General features: G+C 35.6%; 1 protein-coding gene, 1 long non-coding RNA gene and 1 other non-coding gene across 3 annotated transcripts in view; 1 reads left to right on the top strand and 2 right to left on the bottom strand.

Moving 5' to 3' along the window:
* LOC138713770 (uncharacterized) overlaps positions 1–26,575 on the top strand; it is a 428,588-nt gene that overhangs the window by 14,887 nt on the left and 387,126 nt on the right. The window lies entirely within an intron of this gene.
* LOC138713766 (ATP-binding cassette sub-family C member 4-like) overlaps positions 1–26,575 on the bottom strand; it is a 135,193-nt gene that overhangs the window by 103,152 nt on the left and 5,466 nt on the right. The window lies entirely within an intron of this gene.
* TRNAC-GCA (transfer RNA cysteine (anticodon GCA)) lies at positions 8,415–8,491 on the bottom strand. Its single transcript has one exon. It is a non-coding gene; the product is annotated as a tRNA-Cys (tRNA).

Genomic DNA, 26,575 nt, shown 5'->3' with positions numbered 1-26,575 from the left:
GAATCCGGTGTGGCTTAGTGGATAGAGCGTCAACACGTAGAGCTGAAAACTCGGGTTCAAATCCCGGTGCCGGAGAGAATTTTTCTCCGTTCCACTCATCCTTCATCATATGGCTCATGTGAGCCATTATTTTTATCAGGCCAGACCTTTTTTTTTTTTTTTTAGAATGTCTTCTTATTTTAGATTCCATGTCTTACTATACAATTTCTTCTTATGTTAACTCTAAAGTAAATGGTTTTGAGCAGTATAAAAGTATCAATGCAGTTCGATTGTCATTGGCCAATTGAGTATCAAGAAGCTTAATGATTGACTGAAGAGTGTCAAAGTGGAATTTTATGATCAGATGAAATTGCCGTGAAAGTAGATTGCTCTTGCATAAAAATATCCCATTTTAGTTTTATATGGAATGAAAGCAGTCTTTACTCTCGCTTTATGCCTGCCGGTCTGAGTCACACAGAGTTACATAAGTTGATTGTTCTGTGATCAGCCACCCGTGGTGGCCACCAGCTGAACTAACACGATTCAACATCGCAATTTAATAAGCTGTAATTAACCAGACGTGCCATATAGAGAACGTTGCGCTATATTGTACGTTTGTCTTTGTTCGAATCTTTCTGGTCTGCGTGGCAAATGTTGGGATTATTCCGGGAAAGACTGCTTTTCCTCACAGAACTTAATGAAAACGTCACACAATGTAGCTACGCGGTGTGGGCCATTCATCAGATAGATAAACATGAGTTACCAAGGAAATCTTGACTGCGAATATTTTACGACCTTCTGAGTGTAAGTCTTCGAGTCCTGTTGTTATGGGAGACGGATATCGTACCAGAAATTACTTATCTGCAGTGACAGGCAAAATAGTTTATTGCTAAAGTGAACCACACATTAAATTAAATAAAATGAAAATGATTTTATTTATTATAAACATTAACAACAATATGTTCGATACACTTTACACATTTTTCTTGGAACAGCAATCTTAAATTTTTTATGCTCGACCATGCCGAAATGTAGTAATTATACACCTGGTAGCAGTCCTTTAATGCATGTCATTAAAGTACACCTATTCATTAAAGTTCAGGTTTTCGAATATTCTCGGATATGCAATCGAAAGACAACTAGCAAAAGTCACGCAGGCTGGAAATCCTATACTGTCGCAGAAGGTTATGTTCTGTTACTATAATAATTAGCGTTAATTGTAAATAATATTCAAATAAATTCAATTTGTCATCTCGTTTTTCAATGTTGAATTCAATTTCAAGGTTATATCAAGTTTAACGTTTATCTTACTAGATTATATCAATGTCGTCGACATTCGTTGCCCGGAAAAAATCAATACTTTCGCGTCTGCGCACATCTGACAATTTACGAGATTGCACAAGGTCAGTTCCCTCCCCAGTCACATAACCATAACATGAATACTTTGAAATTTCAAATTAGAAATATGGTCGAGCATAAAAAGTCGTATGAAACTTGCTTATAATGGTAATTAAGACGCTCGTATGAAAATTATGAAACGAGCGCAAGCGAGTTTCATAAACAAACATACTCGCGTCTTAATTACTACCATTATAGGCTCGTTGCATAATGTACTATTATATTCCCCTTCATATGTTAGGCTAGATTTCGACGGTATTAAACATTAAATTTGCAGAATTTCCAGGTTTTCAATATCTGAATCCTCGTTTGAACTCATTTTTAACAATATTTGTTTATCTCTCCTCGTACTACTATTCTGTTATAAACAAAAGCCTATCGTATTCAAAACTAACAAAACAAACATAAACGAATCGCCTCTCGCAGGAAGAAACTAATAAAAATAATACAATCGTTTCTTCACAAAATACATGTTCAAAACTAATAAAAATTATTTTTTTATCGAAGTGGATAAAACGTTGTACGATACACTTACAGTAACTTCATATTAAAATACTCGACTGGTTATCACACTCGGCCTGCGACCTCGTTTGACAGCTTTTCAATCTCGTATTGTAATATGAAACGTTACTTAATTACAAATGGCTTTTAAGGAACCCGCAGGTTCATTGCCGTCCTCACATAAACCCACCATTGGTCCCTATCCTGTACAAGATCAATCAAGTCTCTACCATTATATCCCACCTCTCTCAAATCCATTTTAATATTATCCTTCCATCTACGTCTCGGCCTTTCCAAAGGTATTTTTCCCTCCGGCCTTCCAGCTAACACTCTACAGTCTATGCATTTCTGGATTCGCTCATACGTGCTACATTCCCTGCCCATCTCAAACGTTTGGATTTAATGTTCCTAATTATGTCAGGTGATGAATACAATACGTGCAGTTCTGTGTTGTGTAACTTTCTCCATTCTCCTGTAACTTCATCTCTCTTAGCCCCAAATATTTTCCTAAGCACCTTATTCTCAAACACCCTTAACCTATGTTCCTCTCTCAAAGTGAGAGTCTAAGTTTAACAACCATACAGAACAACCGGTAATATAACTGTTTTATAAATTCTAACTTCAAGATTTTTTTACATTAGACTGGATGATAAAAGCTCCTCAACCGAATAATAACAGGCAGTTCCGTCTACACCTGTGGAGAACGGTCAGCCCATCTGGCCGCGAAACCAGGTGACCCGGGTTCGAATCCCGGTCGGGGCAAGTTACCTGGTTGAGATTTTTTCCGGGGTTTTCCCTCAACCCAATACGAGCAAATGCTGGGTAACTTTCGGTGCTGGACTCCGAACTCATTTCACCGGCATTATCACCTTCATTTCATTCAGACGCTAAATAACCTAGATGTTGATACAGCGTCGTAAAATAACCCAATAAAAATAAAAAAAAACAGGCAGTTCCCAAATTTATTCTGCATTTAATTTCCTCCCGAGTGTCATTTATATTTGTTACTGTTGCTCCAAGATATTTGAATTGTTCCACCTCTTCGAAGGATAAATACGATAGGTACTCATGGCAAATAACTGTCATTCATTCATTCATTCATTCATTCATTCATTCATTCATTCATTCATTCATTCATTCATTCATTCATTCATTCATTCATTCAGTGTTCTGCCCAAGGGCAGGACTTTCACTACAAACCCAGCTTTCTCCAATCTTCTCTATTTTCTGCCTTCCTATTTGTCTCTCCATATGGTCCATATATTTTAATGTCATCTATCATTTGATTTCTTCTTCTGCCCCAAACTTTTCTTCGTTCACTATTCCTTCTAGTGCATCCTTCAGTAGGCAGTTTCTTCTCACGCAGTGACTCAACCAATTCTTTTTTCCTCTTCCTGATCAGTTTCAGCATCATTCTTTCTTCACCCACATACAGCATTAATTTTCAATAATGAAACTGGCTTCATATAGTAGCAATTATGATGAAATATAAAGAAAACTGGAAAAGGAGTAAAAGCATGTTTCCTATTTTTATCGCGTATATCACGACTGCGATATTTTCAAGCATCCAGACATTAGAGCCGGTAGATGCAATCAGAGAGGTAGTGATTACAGTCTCTTTGTATTCCAATGTTGTTTTCGATTTCCGTTCGGAGACTAGGAACCAGATGGTGGTCGCGTGTCGTAAAGCTATTGTCTGTCTAGTAACAATAGCAGTGATCGCTTGCGCGAGACTGCCCATGTCCCACGCAAGCTAGCCATACAACGTACTACTTCCTGGTCATTCTCGTAGTATTACTATGTCATGATTACACGTCAAACTCTTCAGAAGCGCTGGTAGCTTGCAAGTCCTTACTTGAAATTTTCTCCACTTGACACTTTACTACTATATTACACTGAACAACAAGAATTTTGCTCCGACTTAAAAAATGTTTCCCTTATGGCTTGATGTGCGCTGAATCAGAAAATGCATCTCTTTTCTTAGTATCACGTAACGTTTTTAAGATATACCACAGTCTAGTATATACAGTCGCGAAGCTCAATACGTAGTAAATATTCAAACATTAGATAGTTGCTCACCACTAGGATCGCTAATATCGCCTCATTACAGGAAATGCAAAATAGAACCGTCACAGTCTATTGTTTCTAGCACCCTCAAAACTCAAGCTTCGTGACTGTATATAGTAGACTGTGAGCGTATTCCGAATCTCACCGGTGAGCAATCCGATGGCATCACGGTGTTCCGAATTCCACCGATGACGTAATTGATGCTCCACCGGTGTCGCACCGGTGCCATCAACTTGCAGAGGTGGTGGCAGTCTCCATCAGCCACCATCAGTCAATCTGATTGGTTCTTGTATAGGGCGGGAATTAGCAGACGAATGACATCGTGCACTGTTGTGTCATGGCGGTGTGTTCTGCTTTAGTTCTGCTGTATTGTTTGTAATGAGCACAACGTAAAAACAATATGTTAATGGCTTATGAACGAACATGTCAACGGACCAGTTATTACTACCGGTTCAAGAAATAAATTGTTTATGCTATCTTTTCTTTGAACGAGATGGGAGTACGAAAATTTCGCAAAATTTTGCTAGCGTAGCACAGACAACAACTTGTACAGTCGCCATGACAGCATCGATCCTTCCAGCAGTTTTGTTCCCTTATTTCGCTGCAACGTGACGTCATTGATGCCACCGGACCGGTGAGATTCGGAATACGCTGGAAGGATATACTATGATTTCACTTTTCGATAAGCTCTCTCCCAGAAAACATCTGGCGCGTCTTGGGAGTATAAACCAAAACAAAAGCCAATGCATTTTATGAGTTTATGACATTTCCGGTTTCTTATTGTTGTTGGGAAGTTATTTAGTACTTTAAATTAACAGATATTGGTCCCTTCTATTAAGTAAATTTTATAACGGTTCAAAGTGAAGTCTATACAATGAACAAACAAGGATGTAGTTTTCAATATTTAAAGGGAAAGTTTACCAGTTTGAGTGAAGGCAAATTAAAAGAGAGCATTTTCATCGGTCCACAAATTCACAAAGTAATGGCTGACCCTTTGTTTGAGGAAAAACGTTCCGTTACAGAAAGAATGACATGGCGCGTTTACTCAAATTTCCTTGGAAATTCTAGGGCAGACAACTACATAGAACTTGTTGTGGAAATCATGTTAAGTGCATATGACAAAGTGGAGTGTAATATGTCGCTCAAAATATTTTTTTTACATTCTTATTTGGATTTCTTTCCTCCTAACTTTGGAGCGGTAAGCGACGAACATGGGGAAAGATTTCATCAAGAAATATCTGAAATGGAAAGGCGATATAAAGGAAGATCATCATCCAGCATGCTTGTAGACTATTGTTGGTTGCTTGTAAAATACAGTCTTGGATCTAGTTATAAACAGAAGTCCTCCAGAAAATTATTTTAAATGTAAGTTCAAATTCCGAGATTTTTCTCATTATACGCATGAAAATTTTTTATTGCTGTTGTATTTTATACTATGTAACATCATTTTTGTATCCAGCACACATTTTTCAAGTATTATGAGGCATTTTGAATCCATAGTGTGTTGTAATTTTGTCAGTAGCAGTGAAAAATTAAAAACAAATAAGTTTTGTAAAAAAAAAAATCAATTTATTTTCCCCGGAAAACGGTACGTGATGGGGCAATTCGGATTTTAAATTCAGATTTAGGGCACACATATCAGTAATATTCAGCTATTTTTATTTCGGAGCAATAGTTCCGTGTTATTAGTATTATAGCCATTAAATAATTGAAGCATTGGGCCGAATAATGGTCTATATAACCTTACACAGCTGTAACAAAAATTGTTTTTCAATATCTGTATCAGAGACGCTTCTACACGAGTTACAACCATGAATTTCTTGGTTGGAACAACGGTCGATGTCATTAGTCACTTCTAGCGTATCCAGTTGTTTACATCGTATCGGGAGTTATTGCACGGGAGTTTGTTCTCTTTACGAATACTGGGTACTTGAACTCTGTGTATCAGGTTTTGGTTGATTTATTACGTAAAATGGTCGACTGCAAGACAGTGACGATTTCTACAGTAGATATTGAATGGCTAAATAAATAATAATAAAAAAAAAAGGATCCAGACAAATTAATGTTAATAAGTGGAAAGACGTGTCACGAAAGTCATTGAGAGATATTGGTCTTGAGTATACAACAAGGAAGACGAAGTCGCAAGTTAGTGCGAAGATACCCCGAGTAACGTAAGTTCCTGTCTGTTATTTTTCGCAGTATTTTATTAGTTGTATTTTAATTTAAACTTTTCCTAGTGTTAGTTGGTCTATAATTATTGTATTTTGCCACTATAGTTTATTTTAGAATTTTATCAAGGTATTTCATTTCAGGAACAGATCTGTGGACATTTATTCCTGAGAAAACTATGGACTTTCCACCAATAAGGTTTTAACTGATAACTTTTTTGTTACATACAACATGGGCTATTCGCTTTGAAAATCTGTAGGGTTATTTAACTTCCACTCTGTATAATATGAACGGTTTTCAGATTTGTTTCTGTTTTTGAATATTTTAAAATAACATTTATTGTTTTCCAGTAATTACATTAATTTTTTGTGTAAGTTGGCTATACTGTATCGTTGTGTAATAATAAGATTATCGTAGTAATTTTAAGATGAAATTCCCTCTTTGAGATCTTTACATAACTCCGGTTTCCTTGGATACTATTAAAATTCCCAGAAAAATTCGGACATTTGAGTGTTCAGTATTGCAAAGTGTGAGTTCAGGTAAGAAATTTTGACATAATTTGGACATTACATGCGAGATATTAGACGAGAGGGACTAACTCCTCAGTCACTAGAATTATAATCCGATCTCGCATGGGAAGCAAACACAATGGCTGTTGTTATTCGATCGCATATTAATGTGACTAATCAAAATGACCACCGTTTACTGTAACCTTCACAAGAGTATCCTCTGAGAAATGTTCCACAGGAAGTATTAGGAAATTCCCATAATCACAATAAACCGGTTTTAAACACAACACGATTAACGCTCAAGAAAAGCGAACTCTTGCCCAGGTGAAATATCCGGGATGTACTACTGGATTAATACAGGGACATCATTTTATTTTTACTAACTTCTCTAATTATTAACCTGGCTATACCTTTGGATCAACGATTGAGGACCGGAAACACCGTATGCTACCCCCTTCCACGACTGGAGTTCGATGATACTGGCGTATTATACAAACAAATCACTTTACTAGGTATACGAGGGAAGAAAAGTAGTTCATCCATTTACGTAAACTAGGAAATACCACGCTTTTGAGTTTGATAATTTTCATTAGGTTTTTGTTTAATCAAAATACAGTACAGTATTAACAATGAGAGTTTTTACTCACGAACTGAGCTGTCCATGCGAACGTATTCATTATTATCAGTGTATATTATACTGTCTACAGCACATTAGCGTACAATATAGAGAATGAAGTTAAATTGAAAAATATAATATGGATATTCAAACATCATTTTTGAAAATTGTGGCCGTTCATTTCGAAAGAGGCTTCAGTTCTACTGTGCATATTGTGACAGCTACACCGGGGTTCGAACGCGTGTTCGTTGGTCGCTTAGGTGTGGCGGCGAGGGGAGCGTCTGGATGCTGAGAGGGTAGAGGGGCGGTGTTCTACGGCGACGCGGCGAGGGGAGGTTGCGCGCGCATGTGGTGCTTGCCAGAGTGGAAGGAAGCAAACTGCTACGTGCGGAGTGAAGGGGGGGGACTGACCCTCCCGAATCGTCCAGAAGTCCGTCGAAGTGGAAATATCCAGATTATTCATTCTGACCGCGAACTTTCTCGTAACTATGGTTGGGTTATATAAAAGAGAAGACGCAAGTGAAAGTCAGTCAGCCCGTCAGTAAGCCAGTGTTGTTACAGGCAGATTTGGACAGTAAGCGAGTTAGTCTTGTGTAGCAGTGAAGCCAGCTTCGAGACCAGAGCGCGACTTGAGTTGTGTCCGTAACTGTGGAGCCTGACGCCCGGAGTTCGAGTGCAGTGGACCGCAGTTGGGGGACCTGAGTTCGAAGTTCAGCGGATCGTCTCTGAAGGTCTGGGGTTCGAGATTCTGTGAACGCGAGTGACTGAGCTAGAAGAACTAGCCAAGACAAACGAGCTGTGAACTGAGAACTGACAGTTCCGTGTTGTAAATAGTGCTTTGTGAATATTAGTTAAGATTAACAGTTCATTGTTGTTCGTAATAGTCCAAGTAAATTGTCATTGTCGTTTGTGGAGTGCAATAACAAACGCTGTGTTGCTGTGCGGAGAGCAAATCCCATTGTTGACGGGAGTGAAATTAAATTGTAGAGAATGATAATTATTGTTGAGATAATAAATTTACATTGTTGTTCAGTATAAAAAAGTTACAATATTATCGCAATATAGACTATTATCACATATTCATTGTATGAGGTCTCGCCTACCTCATTGAATATTACACGACTACTATGAAGTAGCCAATGTGTATTATCATCATTTAAATCGAGAAAAATTCGTTCCGGCACCGGGAATCGAACCCGGGACCTCTCAGCTCTGCGCGCTGAGTGCTCTTTCCAACTGAGCTATGCCGGGACACGATCCACGGGGCCGGCCGAACTCCTCTCGTTGTAATGTCTTACGGCCTTACTACCTGCACTTTAGACAATGTAAGTCATACATGCAGGAGCGCATATTTAAATGACTTTATGGCCATATTCAACATCAGTTTGTGACAACTGCTAACAGTTAATACATCACATATTCATTATATATGAGGTCTCGCCCACCTCATTGAATATTACACGACTACTATGAAGTAGCCAATGTGTATTATCATCATTCATATATAATGAATATGTCTGTCAAAACTGTTGTTAGTGCAATAGTAGGCCTATTGTATCGAGACACACGCTATATTGTAGTTAAAGTTAAATGAAATTAAAATTAATTTACAAGACAATTCTAAATGAAGGTTAATTTAAATATTCGACTCAACTGTGTTGTAAAAACTAACTATATTTTGCATAAAAAATAACATTATACATTGAAGACCTCAGAACAATAAGTGGGTTATCGACCAAATGTGGTACTTTCGGAATTTCAAACTTTCTTACTATTCTCGTCTCATAGAATCAGAATCTGTCATTGGTTCTTTCATAAACCCATTTGTAGTATTAGAAACTGAAGTTCATGTAATAGGCTGTTCCAAAAAATAAAGTTGTTTATTTATTTTTATTTATTTTTTTAATACTTTACACTTGAGCTACATTAGGCATTGCAGCCCGAAAGAGCAGAAGCTCGTGCTCGGGCGTAGTTCAGATCAGTTATACAAAATATATCACAAAATTAAGAGAGTTCATTGAGCGCAATAACATTAATAAAGGGTAAAATACATACAGCATGTAATAATAGGGTCTATACGCAATTAGAAAATACAAAAGTACGTCAATATTAGAGTATCAATGTTTAACTCAATTAGCTTAAACAATTAAATAATAATTAATCTGGTTTGTTTCTTAAATCTATGTGTGTTAAGTGTACTTAGCTCAGGGTAATATCTAATTAATGCATTATATATTTTGGGTCCAAAATTCATGCTGTGTTTTAATCCAGCAGTTGTGTGGCTTTTGGGAGTATTTAGAAAGAAACTGTAGTTTTGTCTCGTATGGTATTCATGAGGACCAAATTTAAATTTACTGTGATTTTTATGGAAATAAATCAGCAATGTTTGTTTATAAATTTGTTCTAGATTTGATACACCAAATTCCTGAAAAATTAATTTTGTTGGGTAATCAAAAGGTTTATATAGACAAATTCTGATAATTCTTTTTTGGAGCAAATTTAAAAGATGGAGAGTGAAGAGAAACTTTGTTTTTGCTCTCCTGAAACGTTGCCTTTTAGTTCATAACGCACTTCTTGTACTGAGATCTTCCATTCAGGAGCTGGTTTTGGATATAAAACCCTATTGGGTCTACTAGCAATTACAGTAGAACAATTACATAAAATATTAAGAGACCAATAAAAAGTTTCAATTGCGACTGAAATATCGAGTCACTTAAAACGTACGATACACTGATCGTGTAGTTTAAAATACTTTGTTTACTTTATGTTGTAAATAACGAGTGTTACTGGTCCACTGCTCTGGATGCGTGATGAACAAACTGATGTCAATTAACCTCACAAATGGACTCAATTAATCACTCAAGGGCTAGATGGCACTGTTTGTTCGCAGACAAATAATGTAGAAGCTAGAGGCAGACCTTGAACCCTCACGCCACGAGATGCATCGCTATTGGTTTATTTATTTTTCTGCTGACGAGACATTTTTTGCCGAGTGACGACATTGTGGCTGAAGTCAACCATTCTGCTGGCCCCAACAAGTGCTTTTATATTATGTTTAAATGATGCTGCAAAATGTGATGTTATGGAAACGTGCGGGATTTAAACGAACAAATAGCAGCCTGAGCACGATTATGCAGGTAGAGTAAGAAGCTATATTACAAGAACGCGTAAAAATATAGAATAGTTTATTTATTTAATCTGACAGGATTAAGGCCATAAGGCCTTCTCTTCCATCCTACCAGATAGCACATATACATACAAAAAAGAAATACAGACGCTGATGAATATTATACAAATTATATTAAAGCCCTAGAGAGGGTCAACAGGATCAAAAGAACACTACAGAGCTCTCATCGAGCTAATACAAGAAAAAAAAAAAAAGAAAGAGAAACAGAGATAGCAATGATGATAGTGATAACTGATAATAATAATGATAATTATAATAATAATAAATGCATTACATATTAATAATTGTGAATTTTACAACAGCATAGTTACAATATTTACTATATGTCATGGGTTAAGCCGAAATTGCGCAACCTGACAGGTGTTCAAAAAGCAATTCCATGAACTAGAATGTGATTTTTTAATTTAAATTTGAATTTTGATATTGTCCGACAGTCTCTGACATGGTCAAGGAGAGAGTTCCAGAGGCGTGGAATAGATATGCTGAAAGATGATGAGTAGAAAGATGTTCTGTGCAGAGGAATAGAGAGAAGGTACATGTTCCGGGTTCGAGGTAGTGAAAGGTAAACAAAACGAGATGCTAGGTAAGAGGGTGTGGAGGTGTGGATGATTTTAAATAGTAATAAGAGAGAGTTGAAGAATCCTCTTTCTTTAAGTGGACTCCAAGACAACAATTATAGTGACGGTGTTACATGATCGAATTTTCTAATGTTACAAACGAAACGAACGCAGATATTGTGAACACGCTGTAGTCTATGGACAAGATCAGTATTTAGATTCGTGAATATAGAATCGCAATAATCGAAGTGGGGCATCACTAAAGTTTGGATCTGGTTCTTTTTATGGCTGAGAGGTAAAACGTTTGTTAAGTGTCTGAGGGAATGAATTATGGAAAAAAGTTTTCTTACATATGTAGGTCACTTGACTTTGAAAATTTAAATTTAAATCTAAATATACCCCTAAATTTTTTACTGTCTTACTATATGTAATTGTGGTATTATTTATTTTTGTATTTGATATAGTGGCTAGATCTATTTTGTTTAATGATCATTGGTGGCCCATTATTATAGCTTGTGATTTGTCTGGATTTTGTCTGAGTCCAAATTTTTGCGCCCATTGAGCTACAGATGCTAGATCTTCATTAATTCTGATCACAGAGTCATTGATTGTACAAGTTCGGGAATGAATGTAAAGTTGTAAGTCGTCAGCGTATAGGTGGTGTTTAGGATGAATGTAATGTCATTAATTTCAAAAGGTTATTCTTTGAGATATTTCAAACAAAAAGGTTTAATATAATTTTGCTCGTCTTTGTTTTCGTTTCGAGAAAAAAAAATATATATAAGTATGAAACATTTCATAACGTGTTTTGGGAAAGCTACTGAATAAAATTTTCAATATGCTCAGTCAATTTAATGGAGCAGTGTATTATGATAATAAATTATTGAAATAATTTTAGAGTTGTCATTTAAATGTGCAGAAATTTGATCGGAACAAAAAGTAACGTTTCGTTCTGTAAAGGAAGTTTACAATGTTAAAATTTTATTTGTTCGGACGAAATTTCTGCACATTTAAAGGACAAAACTAAAATTCTTTCATTCATTTCCTATCATAATACACTACTTTCTTAAATTGACTGAGCATATTGGAAATTAAATCAATGGCCTTTCCAAAACACGCTATGAAATGTTTCATATAAAACAATTTTTATCTCGAAAAGGAAGGAAAAACGAGCAAAATGTGTTAAAATATTTTGTTTGAAATATCTCAAAGAATAATTCCTTGAAATTAATGACATTATTTACGGTTTATTATGTATGAGTGATCAGGGTTGCTGCTACTACAGCCACTACTACTACTACTACTACTACTACTACTACTACTACTACTACTACTACTACTACTACTACTACTACTACTACTACTACTACTACTACTACTACTACTACTACTACTACTACTACTACTACTACTACTACTACTACTACTACTACTACTACTACTACTACTACTACTACTACTACTACTACTACTACTACTACTACTACTACTACTATTACCAGTGGCGTGTGGTGATAAATAATCCTGGTGGTGCACAAATATTATCATTATGATTATATTATTATTATTATTATTATTATTATTATTATTATGATTTTATTATTATTATTATTATTATTATTATTATTATTATTATTATAGGTACTAACTATACTACAACATAACTATTAACATATGTTACGTAAGTATAGATTGACATAATTTTGTTAGTCAAGTAATTGCAGTTAATTTTCCTATGTAGGTCCAGTATTAGTAAAATAAAGCGTTCAATTTCTATTGCAACACACCGTAAATAATATTGTTTTCGCTATATTGCGTTTTATAACACAGTTCACACGTTCACAAGCATTCGATACGAGTGTTGTCTCATCAGCCTTAACTGCTAAAAAGTCAGCAGCTTTCTCTATTTCTTTGAAATCTCGTCATGGCATACATCAAAATGGCTTGAAGGATTTCGTTCTATATAGTGTTTGATGTGCTCTTAAACACTGTTGCTCTTTCCAAATGTTGCTTAAGAGTGCGTCTAATTCAGAACTAAAATTGATGAGGCCAAGAAAAATACTAGCGTTTAAAGATAAGCTTCCGTCTTCGTGACCTCTTAAAGCCAACTCAAAGCTCCACAAAACCGCACGCACATATCTGTGCTTGGTAACTTTATCATTATGAAGTTCAACAATCCAATTGAATCCAATTGTGTCTGTATGTTTGTTTGACCCCAACACTGCTAATTTAACATTATTGTTGATGTGTGCAACTGAAGAATCGTGTTTTTTAATTCTTTCATTCATGTGCTTCAAATCAATCATATCTGCAGAACGATAATCAAAATTATTTAGTTACTACGCACAGTCCTAAATTCAAACAGAAAAATAAATAAAATTCATAAAACGTACTTATTTTTGTCAATAAATGTTCGCCGTCGAACAACAGGCAAGGAAAACAAAATACAGCGTCTTTTATATTGCAGCCGCATATTGCATTTTTCGTAAGTCCGAATGTTGAATTTTCTAGTCACTTCTCTATTACTGTTCTTCGTCACTTATAATTTTAATTCATGTGTAGGACTACCCATCTTCTTTATTTTGATCTTTTCATGTAAAGGTCTTATAGAAAATTACACATTTAAAAGATTTTGCACACTATTCATTGTAACATTTATGATGGAACGAGCTTGAGAACACATCTGAAAGTGCTCCTAACCCCTCCTACGCACACTGTACTGGCTCCCTACCATGCTCCAAAGCCTGTCAGTGAAACAGTACTACTGCGCATGCTCGAATGGAGCAGTGTGCCGCAAGTGTCGAGTGGTAAACATAAGTCCCAGGCGTCAACAAGAACAGTACACATGCAATGTTATTTTTACATAGTATTATAATAAAGAATTATGTGGCTCACATAGTCTACTGCAGCTCATTGATATAACTTTAAAAACATGCGTTACTTGAAGAGGTGGTGCACTGCTCCTGTGCTCCTTAAGAGAAATCGCCACTGACTACTACTACTTTAACAAGGGCTGGACACCTAGGGTACTATGCATAGACATTTCGCTAGCCCGCGCTACGAGCGTGCTAAACTAGCCCCGGCTATCGACTGGTTACTTGTACAGGAATCATATATCATATCATATCATATCATATCATATCATATCATATCATATCATATCATATCATATCATATCATATCATATCATATCATATATCATTTCGACAGTTCAGTTCGAGCAACAGTGAAGGCCAGACGTGTTTTTGTATCGCTCCCAGAGTGTCATAAAAGTGAAAATGGTTAGGAAGCAAACAGGGAACAACAAAAGTGACGCATCCACATGCGAGGAAAAAAAAGTGGCGGACGATCATAGTGTTGTCATCAATACTACGAAGAAAATGTTTGAGGAGTTTAAATCCTTCATCAACGCGGAAGTGAGTGACCTCAATAAATCTGTAGAATTTATTTCGAATAAATTTGATGTCTTTAGCGAGGAGCTGAAGGCAGCAAAAGAAGAAATCAAGAATCTAACGAAGGAGAACGAATATCATATCCTATCATCATATCATATCATATCATATCATATCATATCATATCATATCATATCATATCATATCATATCATATCATATCATATCATATCATATCATATATCTAACACTGGTTTGTCCACATTTGTGGAGTAACGGTCAGCGCGTCTGGCCGTGAAACCAGGTGGCCCGGGTTCGAATCCTGGTTGGGGCAAGTTACCTGATTGAGGTTTTTTCCGGGGTTTTCCCTCAACCCAATACGAGCAAATGCTGGGTAACTTTAGGTGCTGGACCCCGGACTCATTTCACCGGCATTATCACCTTCATCTCATTCAGACGCTAAAAAACCTAGATGTTGATACAGCGTCATAAAATAACCCAATAAAAATAATAAAAACACTGGTTTAAGAATACGAAAAACGTTAGTTCGCTGATCATCCACCGGTAGCCCGCGCTAAGAATGTCTATGAATATGGACCTTAGATACGTTTTTGGCTCATTTTGTGTCTTATACATGCAATGATCTTCCAAACCCGACAGATGGCTTTGGTGGTATTCGTGAATGCGATGATAAGTTGGCTATCCTGCCTCAGTCCCTGATAGAGCCAGGTCCCGTTTCGTTTACGAGTAGTGTGATAAGACCTACGGTCCCAAGGCCTTCCTAACATCGTTGGCTGACAGATGGGCCATCTTGCCTCAGCCCCTGATAGAGCCAGGTCCTGTTTCGCTTACGAGTAGTCTGATAAGACCTACGGTCCCAAGTTCTTCCTAACATCGTTGGCTGACAGATGGGCCATCTTGCCTCAGCCCCTGATAGAGCCAGGTCCTGTTTCGCTTACGAGTAGTCTGATAAGACCTACGGTCCCAAGGCCTTCCTAACATCGTTGGCTGACAGATGGGCCATCTTGCCTCAACCCCTGATAGAGCCAGGTCCTGTTTCGCTTACGAGTAGTCTGATAAGACCTACGGTCCCAAGGCCTTCCTAACATCGTTGGCTGACAGATGGGCCATCTTGCCTCAGCCCCTGATAGAGCCAGGTCCTGTTTCGCTTACGAGTAGTCTGATAAGACCTACGGTCCCAAGGCCTTCCTAACATCGTTGGCTGACAGATGGGCCATCTTGCCTCAGCCCCTGATAGAGCCAGGTCCTGTTTCGCTTACGAGTAGTCTGATAAGACCTACGGTTCCAAGGCCTTCCTAACATCGTCGGCTGACAGATGGCCCATCTTGCCTCAGCCTCTGATAGAGCTAGGTTCCATCAGAACAGTGCTTTATCTATCACGACCTGGCAGGTGATCGAATCTAGGCCACCTGGATTGAAGAGCAGCACGTCAGCGCTTGAGCCACGACGCGGCTAACCGGGATATTACAGAGCGTTGCGGAATCTAGCCAATAGAAACATGAATCACAAGAAAAAGATTGGAATGGAGTGAAAGTATCTACAGGATGCCACAATTGTTAAGACAACATTCCAGTAGAATGGAGGAGTCTGAAAAGCCTCACAATACTGTAGATGGCTCGATTACCATTATGAACAGTCTTATAGACTACATGAAAGAACGAAGGAAAGGTCAATGTTGTGGCAATGAAAAGTCCTTTGCCAAGTGGGTCACGGACCCATCTAAAGCCTGTAGTAGCGCACGAAGTTCATCCTCGCGTCTAGCTGCGTAAAAATAACAATAGTCGTCGAACTTAATAATAACCTGTCTCTATGCTTTCTGTAGCAACTGCCATCACCAGCTACCTAGTAATCTTCTTTATGGGGACCAGAAGAGATAGCACAAAGCCATTGGCAGACATAATGTACAAATATCTCGGTGTATGAGGTATATTAGCTTCATATTTGTCGTTCGTTAAAAGATGATTGCATGTGAAATAATTATTCACGAATTTTAATTAGTAATTTATGCTCGACCATGCCGAAATGTAGTAATTAATTAATTATACACCTGGTAGCAGCTCTTTAATGGACCTCATTAAAGTACACCTATTCATTAAAGTTCAGGTGTTCCACCAATCAAAAAACACCATTTTAGCAATATGAAAGAGCAAGTATCGATTATTCTCGGATATGCAATCGAAAGACAACTAGCGAAACGTCACTGAGGCTGGAAATCCAGTACTGCCGCAGAAGGTTATGTTCTGTTACTATAATAATTAGCGTTAATTGTAAGTAATATTCAAATAAATACAATTTGTCATCTCGTTTTTCAATGTCTAAATCAATTTCAAGGTTATATCAAGATTAATGTTCATTTTACTCTCTAGATTGTATCAAGGTCAATGACATTTGTTCCTCGGAAAAAAATCAATACTTTCGCGTCTGCGCACATCTCACAATTTACGAGATATTGCACAAGGTCAGTTCCGCTCCCCAGTCAGATAAGATTAAACATGAATACTTATGAATAATTTCAAGTTATAAATATGGTCGAGCATAAAAAGTCGTATGAAATTTGACTATAAGGGTAATTAAGACGCTCGTATGAAAATTATGAAACTCGCTTGCGCTCGTTTCATAAACATACTCGCGTCTTAATTACTACCATTATAGGCTCGTTGCATAATGTACTATTCTTTAATCCGAATTTCAATTCTCAGGCAAGTGAAAAAGAAAGCACTTAACGACAGTCTAACTAGCAGCTTTAGAATAGTGTGTTCTGAATAATTACAGTTCCCATCACACGGCAGTGAATAAATGTGTTTCGTTGGTTGAAAGTGTACGAAAATTGTTAAAATAATACAGTAAATACCAATATTATTCTTATGGTTTTTTGGATTAGACTGTAGTTTTCTGTTCAGATTTTCACTGGCCCATTCATCTTTTGAGGGCGTTCCTTGGACTCGTCTGTCTCATCTTGGTTTGAACGACATTGCTGCGTTTTAAGTAAAGAATTTTTCTTCCTTCCTACATGCCATTTTTATTTTTATCTCTAATAATAGATTTCTGAAACTATTTTTAACTTTCAATTTTGATAATGTAACTTTCAAAATAAAAAGTTAACGTGCGAATTCGATAAAAGACAGTAGAACAAGTGAACATTTTGAGATACTCGTACTTCGGATGTACTATAAGCACTAACATGAGCTCCTGTTAGGAAATCAAAAGGAAGATAGCAACGATAAAGGAAACTTTTAATAGAAAAAAGAGTATCTTTTGCGAATCTCTGGAGAAAGAACTAAGAAAGAAATTAGTGAAGTGCTTAATGTGGAGTGTGGCTGGAGCAGAAACCTGGACGTTACGACGAAGTGAAGATAAGCAACTAGAAGCATTTGAATGTGGATATGGATAAGAATGGAACATGTGAAATGAACAGACAGAATAAGAAACGAAGCTGTGCTAACCTAGTACAAGTTGCAGCTTAAATAGTACATTATGCAACGAGCTATAATGGTAGTAATTAAGACGAGAGTATGTTTATGAAACGAGCGCAAGCGAGTTTCATAATTTTCATACGAGCGTCTTAATTACCATTATAGTCAAATTTCATACGACTTATGCTCGACCATATTTCTAACTTGAAATTATTCATAAGTATTCATGTTATTCTTATCTGACTGAGGAGCGGAACTGACCTTGTGCAATACCTCGTAAATTGTGAGATGTGCGCAGATTGATTTTTTCCGAGAAACAAATGTCGATATTGACCTTGATATAATCTAGAGAGTAAAATAAACATTAATCTTGATATAACCTTGAAATTGAATTAGACATTGAAAAACGAGATGACAAATTGAATTTATTTGAATATTATTTACAATTAACGCTAATTGTTATGGTAACAGAACTAGTTGTCTTTCGATTGCATATCCGAGATTAATCGATACTTGCGCTTTCATATTGCTACAATGGTATTTTCAAATTGGTGGAACACCTGAACATTAATGAGTAGGTGTACTTTAATGAGATCCATTAAAGAGCTGCTACCAGGTGTATAATTACTACATTTCGGCATGGTCGAGCATAAAATTAGTAATAGTTTTAAGACGAAATTCATGTAAGTGAATGATATCTTTTATTCTTCATTAGCATATCCAATTTGGTCTCGAGTATTTAGGCTTATTCTTCCACATGCTCTAAGTTCAAGTATAAAGTATCTTTGTCAAAATGATTATAATTATTGTATAGTGCGTTCAATTTAAAAGAGGACCCACCATAGTCAGCTACAGCATAATATATTGGAAATTATGTCCCGTCGTTTCAGTGCATTCGCCTACAACAGTTCATTGTTGCTTGCATGCTAATTATGACGTAGGAACATACAGAGTGTCTAAAAGTATGAAATATTACTCATAACTTCTTAAATTTTAATAAAAAAGTTTTATACAAAAACTGTTGAAGATAACACCATACAATACGATATCAGAGCTCGAAAAAATTTATTCAGGTATACAGGATGTGACAGTAATATATATATATATATATATATGTATATATATTCTGACGCTGGCCTTAAGGTATATGTACACCTTTATATACAAAAAATTTTGTTTTGCATAATTTTCTCTGTAAAATTTTTATACAATTGAGAATGGTACCAGAAAGAGAATGAAGTGAACAAATCCCTTGAAATTATGTATAAATTGTTTATAAATAGTAATATGCGTTACAAGAGCGGAATGTTGATGTTTTCATGTTCGAGGAAAAGATTGAAAAAGCGAAACGTAGTTGAGCTTTTTTAATTTCCGAGAACATGAAAACAAACATGCCGCTCGTGTATCGTACATTATTTTGTGCGAAGATCGTTTATTACATACCTGAAAGAGGAATTTCTAATTAGTGGCAATGAAATCTCCATCTTGGTTTCTGTTCAATGACGGCAACTTTTAAAAACAAAAATATCTATCTTCAACATTGTTGCTATAAAATGTTTTCTGTGTTTACTATATTCCAGCAGGCCGTGGTATACGTCTGTCTTTTTTTCCCCCAGTCTATAAACGCGAACTTAAAACAAACGGTAAGGTTATGTAATGATTTATTTTTCATTTTAATATTTTAACAATATTATTTATATAACATATTGCAGTAATAACATCGGAATCTGGAATCTTGTTGATTTTTTCACGGCTTCCTCGATGTTACTTGCATTACAAATGGAGTAACTTTTGTGCTGTTGTAGAGTTTACTCAATTTTTGCAAATATTTAAAAACAATAATTAACAGTGCAATTTAGGTAAAATTGCAGTGGTAAGTTTCCAATTCATAATCATTACTATGTTAAACGTGTCTAAAAATAATATGTTAAAAGCCTAAAGCAGTAAAATGAATGTGGTGCTTAAGCGATAAGAAGAGGGAAATTGTTATGTGTTACGTTGGGAATACTGAATGTGGTATTTCACACTTACCGCATATTGGTTTTGTGCGGAAAGCAAGCAAATACGTACGATCTCGCACAAAATTATTTTGTTTATGATTTTGACATACAACTTGAAACATGATAGCTCATGCAGTTTTTAAGATAGAGCCACATTTTTCTCACTGTTTTATAGCTAAAACTATTCTTTAGTGCCTGACATGAGCTATTTTTTATTTTCATTTACATTAATTAAATATTACCATATATGTAACTTACAATAATATTTTATGTTGCATCTGTCATGTAAAAAATCCATAGATAATTATTAGCAACATTAATGTTATTTTACTCATTGTCAGGCACTAGGGGACATTTCAAGCTTCAAAATGACACCAATATCTTCTTGGTATCACCATATTAGACTGAGATATCATGTTTAAAATAATTAAATATTCTAAAATTACTATTTACAGGAAATGAACCACAAACTTTCAGAGCCTAGAAGACTGCATCATCATATGTCACCCCTTAAGCAGCTTAATGTCGGTCCAGTTTCAGCTTCTTTCTGCCTCTCAAATACCTCCGCCTTGTTTTAACTTCAGGTGTTGAATGTTTTTTTTTGGCATTTTTGTCCTTATTTTCCAATGATGCAACAAATCCTGCGATGGTGTTTGTCCCAGGGTTTATGCCCATCCTCCTCAGAATTGTAATTTCTCCTTTTGGACTCTTATTAAAATGACGTACAACATCACTGACACACAAATTTACAGTTTTATGACTAATAGTAAAAGATTATTAATTACTTCATTATGTGAAAACGTGTTTTCAATCTAATGATCATGCCTTGATATCTATGCATTTATTTCGGGACTAGAAAGAAGTTTATTTTACAAGCAATGTCGGACGAGGGGATTGACTGCTACGAGGATCACTCCAAAAGTAATCCACAATATTTATTTAAAAATTACATTTTTAGCCTACAGCTTTGCTATTTTCATAGAATATAGATACATCCTTCAGGAACAATACGTCACTTTTCCACATAATCCCCGCACCTTTCAACTGCCTTACGCCACCTTGGAATGAGGGCCTGTATATCTGCACGATAAAAGTCTGAACCAACACGTCTGAGCTACTCCCTGGCGCCACTCACGGGAACGAATTAAATTAAATTTGAGTACTAGTGGGAAGGATGTATCTACAGACGTGGACAAATTATTAACAAAATTGACGATTTTTATGATAATTCTGTTCACAAAATTTGACTTTTCAATTTAGATTACGGTTGACAATTTTGCGTATTTCTATCATTACAATAGACAGAAATATGCAAAAATGTCAACTTTAGTTTCAATTCAAGAGTTAAATTTTGTAAAAATATATGATAAAAATCTTAAATTTTGCTAATAATTTATAAATTAGCAAAAATGTCAACTACAGTCTAAATTGAACAGTCAAATTTTGTAAAACTATAAAATAATAATCTTCCGTTTTGCTAATAATTTGAAAATATCCAAAATGTCAACTGTATTCCAAATTGAAGAATCGAATTTTGTAAAAATATATAATAAAAACCTTCAGTTTTGCTAATACTTCGTAAATATGCAAAAATATCCAATGTAGTCCAAATTGAAGAGTTAAATTTTCTAAAAATATACAATACAAATCTTCAATTTTGCTAATAATTTGGAAATACGCAAAAATGTCAACTGTAGTCTAAATTGAAGAATAATATTTTGTAAAAATATATTGTAAAAATCTTCAATTTTGCTAATAATTTGTCCACGTCTGTATACCTCCATAAATTGCAAAGGTTTAGAAAAAAAAAATAAAAACGCTGTGCATTACTTTTGGAGTGATCTTCGTAGAAGTGACCGTGGCTGATGACGCAGAATTTTGGAAAATGGGACTTATGTGAAAAACCATAAGGCATAAGTCGAAAATTCTTATATCAAATTAAAGGGGAGAAAATTCTCTATTAAAATAGGAATATTTTGAAAATTCTAATTTTTCATCATTTTTTTGCGTTTTGTGGGTGTACATATACCTTAACTGAAGTTGTTGACACAAGACATGCAGACAACTGTTAAAATGTGAAGACCTATTTTATTGCGGTATTTAGGCTTTAAGTGGTAACAAATTACCGTATGTAGAAATAATGCATTACCGAATACCATGCAATATGTTTCTTGTACGAGTATTTTAACATATTTATAGTTTCTGACCTTGAAGTTTAATTTAACTTATTAGCAGGTTTAAATGAGCTGTCTGCATGCAAAGTGTCATTACGTCTCACGCTAGAGGTTTGTAATGTGAGGCCACGCTTCAAGGATCGCTGCAAAACTATAAACTCACCCAGCCCACCTCGCCCCATATAACTTCGTTCCTTATATACTCGATGACTGATTTTCTCCGACATTTTAACACACAATGATCACGTAGCCCAGTGAAACCGGCATCAATCCACCTAGTGCAAAAAAAAAAAAAAAAGGGTATAAGTTATGTGAAGCCATACCAAAACCTTGAGCAATCCAAACCCAACCTACCATGCCGAAATGTAGTAATTATACACCTGGTAGTAGCCCTTTAATGCACTTCATTAAAGTACACCTCTTCATTATAGTTCATATGTTCAGCCAATGAAAAGTCACCATTGTAGCATTATAAAAGCGCAAGTATCGATTATTCTCGGATATGCAATCGAAAGACAACTAGCAAAACGTCACGGAGGCTGGAAATCCAATGCTGTCGCAAAAGGTACGTTCTGTTGCTATAAAAATTAGCGTTAATTTAAATAATATTCAAATAAATTCAATTTGTCATCTCGTTTTTCAATTCTAAATCAATTTCCAGCTTATATCAAGATTAATGTTCATGTTATTCTCTAGATTATATCAAGGTCAATGACATTCGTTCCTCGGAAAAAATCAATACTTTCGCGTCTGCGCACATCTCACAATTTAGAAGGTCAGTTCCGCTCCTCAGTCAGATAAGAATAACATGAATACTTACGAATATTTTCAAGTTAGAAATGTGGTCGAACATAAAAAGTCGTATGAAACTTGCCTATAATGGTAATTAAGACGCTCATATGAAAATTATGAAACTCGCTTACGCTCGTTTCATAAACAATCATACTCGCGTCTTAATTACTACCATTATAGGCTCGTTGCATAATGTACTATTATACGAAACAATTCATAGTGTTTTTCGAAAGCCAATATGCCAATTCCCAATATTTTCAGTCCATTTAAGAGTTAGGTACAGCTTACGGCAGTAAAATTTTGGAAATATTCAACGTTTTTTCCCTCCATCACTGTATCTTGTACAATAATGAAGATTAGTATGTGTAAAATACTGTCTTTCTCCGGAATATATATTATATGACTTTCTCGTGTTAAATTTTATCGTATCTGGTTAACATGTTTCGACCTGTTATTGGTCTTCTTCAGAACTGGTTGTTGCTGGTCTTTTGTTTTGTTTCCTGTGGGGGTGTGTTTGTTTAGTGTAATGTGGAGTCAAAAAGTGTGTGTGTGTTCTGAAATTGAGTTGTGTGTTGAGAATTTCTGTCTTTCTGCTATAGTAAAAAAATATTTTTACGGTTTAAAAAAGTATTTACATTTTCTTTTTCAAAATTCAGTTCACTGTGCAGTGATGAAGCGTTTCCCACATAACTAAAAAACTATCCAACATTCTGTGATGAAATATTTTGTATGTATTTATGCATGTCATATCTACAATATGATGCAAGATAACTTTTCTACGTTTGATAGATTGTCTGATAAAATTAAATTCGTTTTTAAAAATGGTGAAATATCAGTATTTTCTTCTAACACAAAATAAAAAAGACCACCTCTGTGGTGTAGGGGTCAGCATGCTGGTATCTTACGCACAGGACCCGGGTTCGATTCCCGGTCGGGTTGAATTTCCTGGTTAAGGTTTTTCAGGGGTTTTCCTCAACCGTAAGGCAAATGCCAGGAAATTCGGGCCACAACATCCCTGAATATCACCGGCCTCACTCATCACCGAAATCATGTTCATAACAAATCAGTAATATATATATATATATATATATATATATATATATATATATATATACAGTCGCAATCTAGTTCGCAACAATAGAATCAGTCTCAACAATAGTACACAGGCCTTCGGATTTCAACCAAAGATTAACTCGTGATATGACCAAAGATTTTAAAGCGAGTATAAATAACACCGAGGAAAAAAAATGAAAAAAAAAATTATTTATTAAGTAATGTAGCTGAAAGAGCATGAAATTGTGAACATGAGTTTCAGCAATAAAATAAAAGAGAGAGAACATGAAAAAGTTAACAAGTTTATGAGTTATGAGGGAAACGCTTCATCACTGCACAGTAAACTACCACTACTTTGAATTTTGAAAAAAAAAAAAAAAAAATAAATCGTAACAATATTTTTTTCTTATAGCAGAAGGACAGTGTTTTACACATACCAATTTTCATTATTGTACAAGATACAGTAATGGAGGAAAAAAATGTTGAATATTTGTAAAAATTTTACTGCTGTAAGCTTAACCCCTTAAGAGAGCAGTGTATTATGATAATGAATAATTGAAAGATTTTTAGTTTTGTCCTTTTCAGCACGAAATGTTATATTTGTTCGGATCAAATTTCTACACGTGTAAAGGACAAAACTAAAATTCTTATTATCATAATACACGTATACATTGGATTTTAAGTCGGTATGAAATGGCAAGGTTAAACATGATGAAGAAAGAAAGATAATCTATGGAACTATTTGTCTACTAATTGGAATGTATCCTTTTAACGAAAGCATATGAAATTACAGGAATTTCTTATCATCATGTTGCAGAAACCTAACCCTAATGTTTATGAACACGTAACACGTAATATCTACTGATAAGTAATTTTGTTTCGTCATTCTAAAGATAATGTATCCTTATTATCACATACTTATGCCATATTTTGGTTTTATCGTACGAGACTCTGGTTTTCCAAACGAGAATTTGTTAGTGCGGTAATTCGTAAAGGAAGTTCTTATGTAAAGAGCAACCTGTTGTGAAATAAAATGTGATAAAGTCTCTTAATTTAGTAATAGTTTCTACTGTATTTAAGTTACGTTCATAAGCTCATCCTTTGCTATCACCTTGCGATTTCTTGTTAAAGAGGAACTTAGAGCTATATTTGGGACAGATCCCAAGAGATTTCTGTTACATAACTTAGAAAACTATTCAGAGCAATTTTCCTCCTGTATCTGGTTTATCCCGCTATTGTAATTCAATCAGTTATCATCATTCCTGTTTCGTATCTTAGCAAATCTTATTCAATAGCAGGCCCGTCTGTAGTTTAATTTAAAAAAAAAGGTATTAAATGAAGTACTACAAATTCAATGTATAAAAGAAATACAGGGTGTTAAAAATAACGTTTGTGCGCGATCGTGCGTATTTGCTTGCTTTCCGCACAAAACCAATACGCGGTAAGTGTGAAATACCACATTCAGTATTCCCAACGTAACACACATAACAATTTCCCTATTCTTACCGCTTAAGCGTCATATTCATTTCACTGCTTTAGGCTGTTAACATATTATTTTTAAAGACGTTCATTATAGTAATAATTATAAATTGGAAACTTACCACTGAAATTTCACCTACATTGCACTGTTAATTATTGTTTCTAAATATTTACAAAAATTAAGTAAACTCTACAACACCACAAAAGTTACTGCATTTGTAATGCAAGTAACATTAAGGAAGCCGTGAAAAAATCAACAAGATTCCAGACTCGTCATAGACTGGGGGGAAAAAAAAATACAGACGTATATCACGGCCTGCTGGAGTATAGTAAACACAGAAAACATTTTATAGGAACAATGTTGAAGATAGATATATTTGTTTTCCAAAGTTGCCGTCATTGAACAGAAACCAAGATGGAGATTTCATTGCAACTAATTAGAAATTCCTCTTTCAGGTATGTAATAAACGATCTTCGCACAAAATAATGTACGATGCACGAGCGGTATGTTTGTTTTCATGTTCTCGGAAATTAAAAAAGCTCAACTACGTTTCGCTTTTTCAATCTTTTCCTCGAACATGAAAACGTCAACATACCGCTCTTGTAACGCATATTACTATTACAACGTTTCAGGGATAATAGAGGAGGTAAAAACAAATATCTTTTGTAAGTGACAAAACTTTGGCAGATGCGCCGTTTATTGTATACGTAAGTGTTCGTATAATCCATAAAGAACAAGACCAATTGTCGTTTTAGAGGTGGTGTTCAAACTGCCGTCCATTGAAGGCATTGCACAACTGGTACCTTCGTACTGTGGAGTGTCTGCAACGCTCAAAAAGGCCAACATTGTCTCTAATAACATGTGCAGCTTCAACAACGCGAGCAACTAAGTCTTCTGCCGTATCGATCGGTATCTCATACACAAAACGTTTCACGTCTCCCCACAAGAAGAAATCCAGTAGGGTTAGGTCCGGTGATCGAGATGGCCACGGTACCGGCCCACCTCTGCCAATCCAACGATCGGGGAATGTAGCATTTAGGTGGTTCCTGACACGACTATCAAAGTGAAAATTACATGAAGGATGCCAATCTCAAGTTTCAATCAAACTAAGATGTATATCCATTACATGTGGTACGTAGTGACCGGAAAAATTTCGGAAGGTTTTTTTACTTCGTTATTTAGTGACGCTGTATCAACTACTGGGTTAATTAATGTCTATTGAATTGGTGATAATTACACGACATTTGACGAGTTGAGGTCGAGAATTC

This window comes from Periplaneta americana, chromosome 14, assembly GCF_040183065.1.
Source record: "Periplaneta americana isolate PAMFEO1 chromosome 14, P.americana_PAMFEO1_priV1, whole genome shotgun sequence".
Classification (NCBI taxonomy): domain Eukaryota; kingdom Metazoa; phylum Arthropoda; class Insecta; order Blattodea; family Blattidae; genus Periplaneta; species Periplaneta americana.
This window is presented reverse-complemented; position numbering and strand designations above follow the sequence as displayed.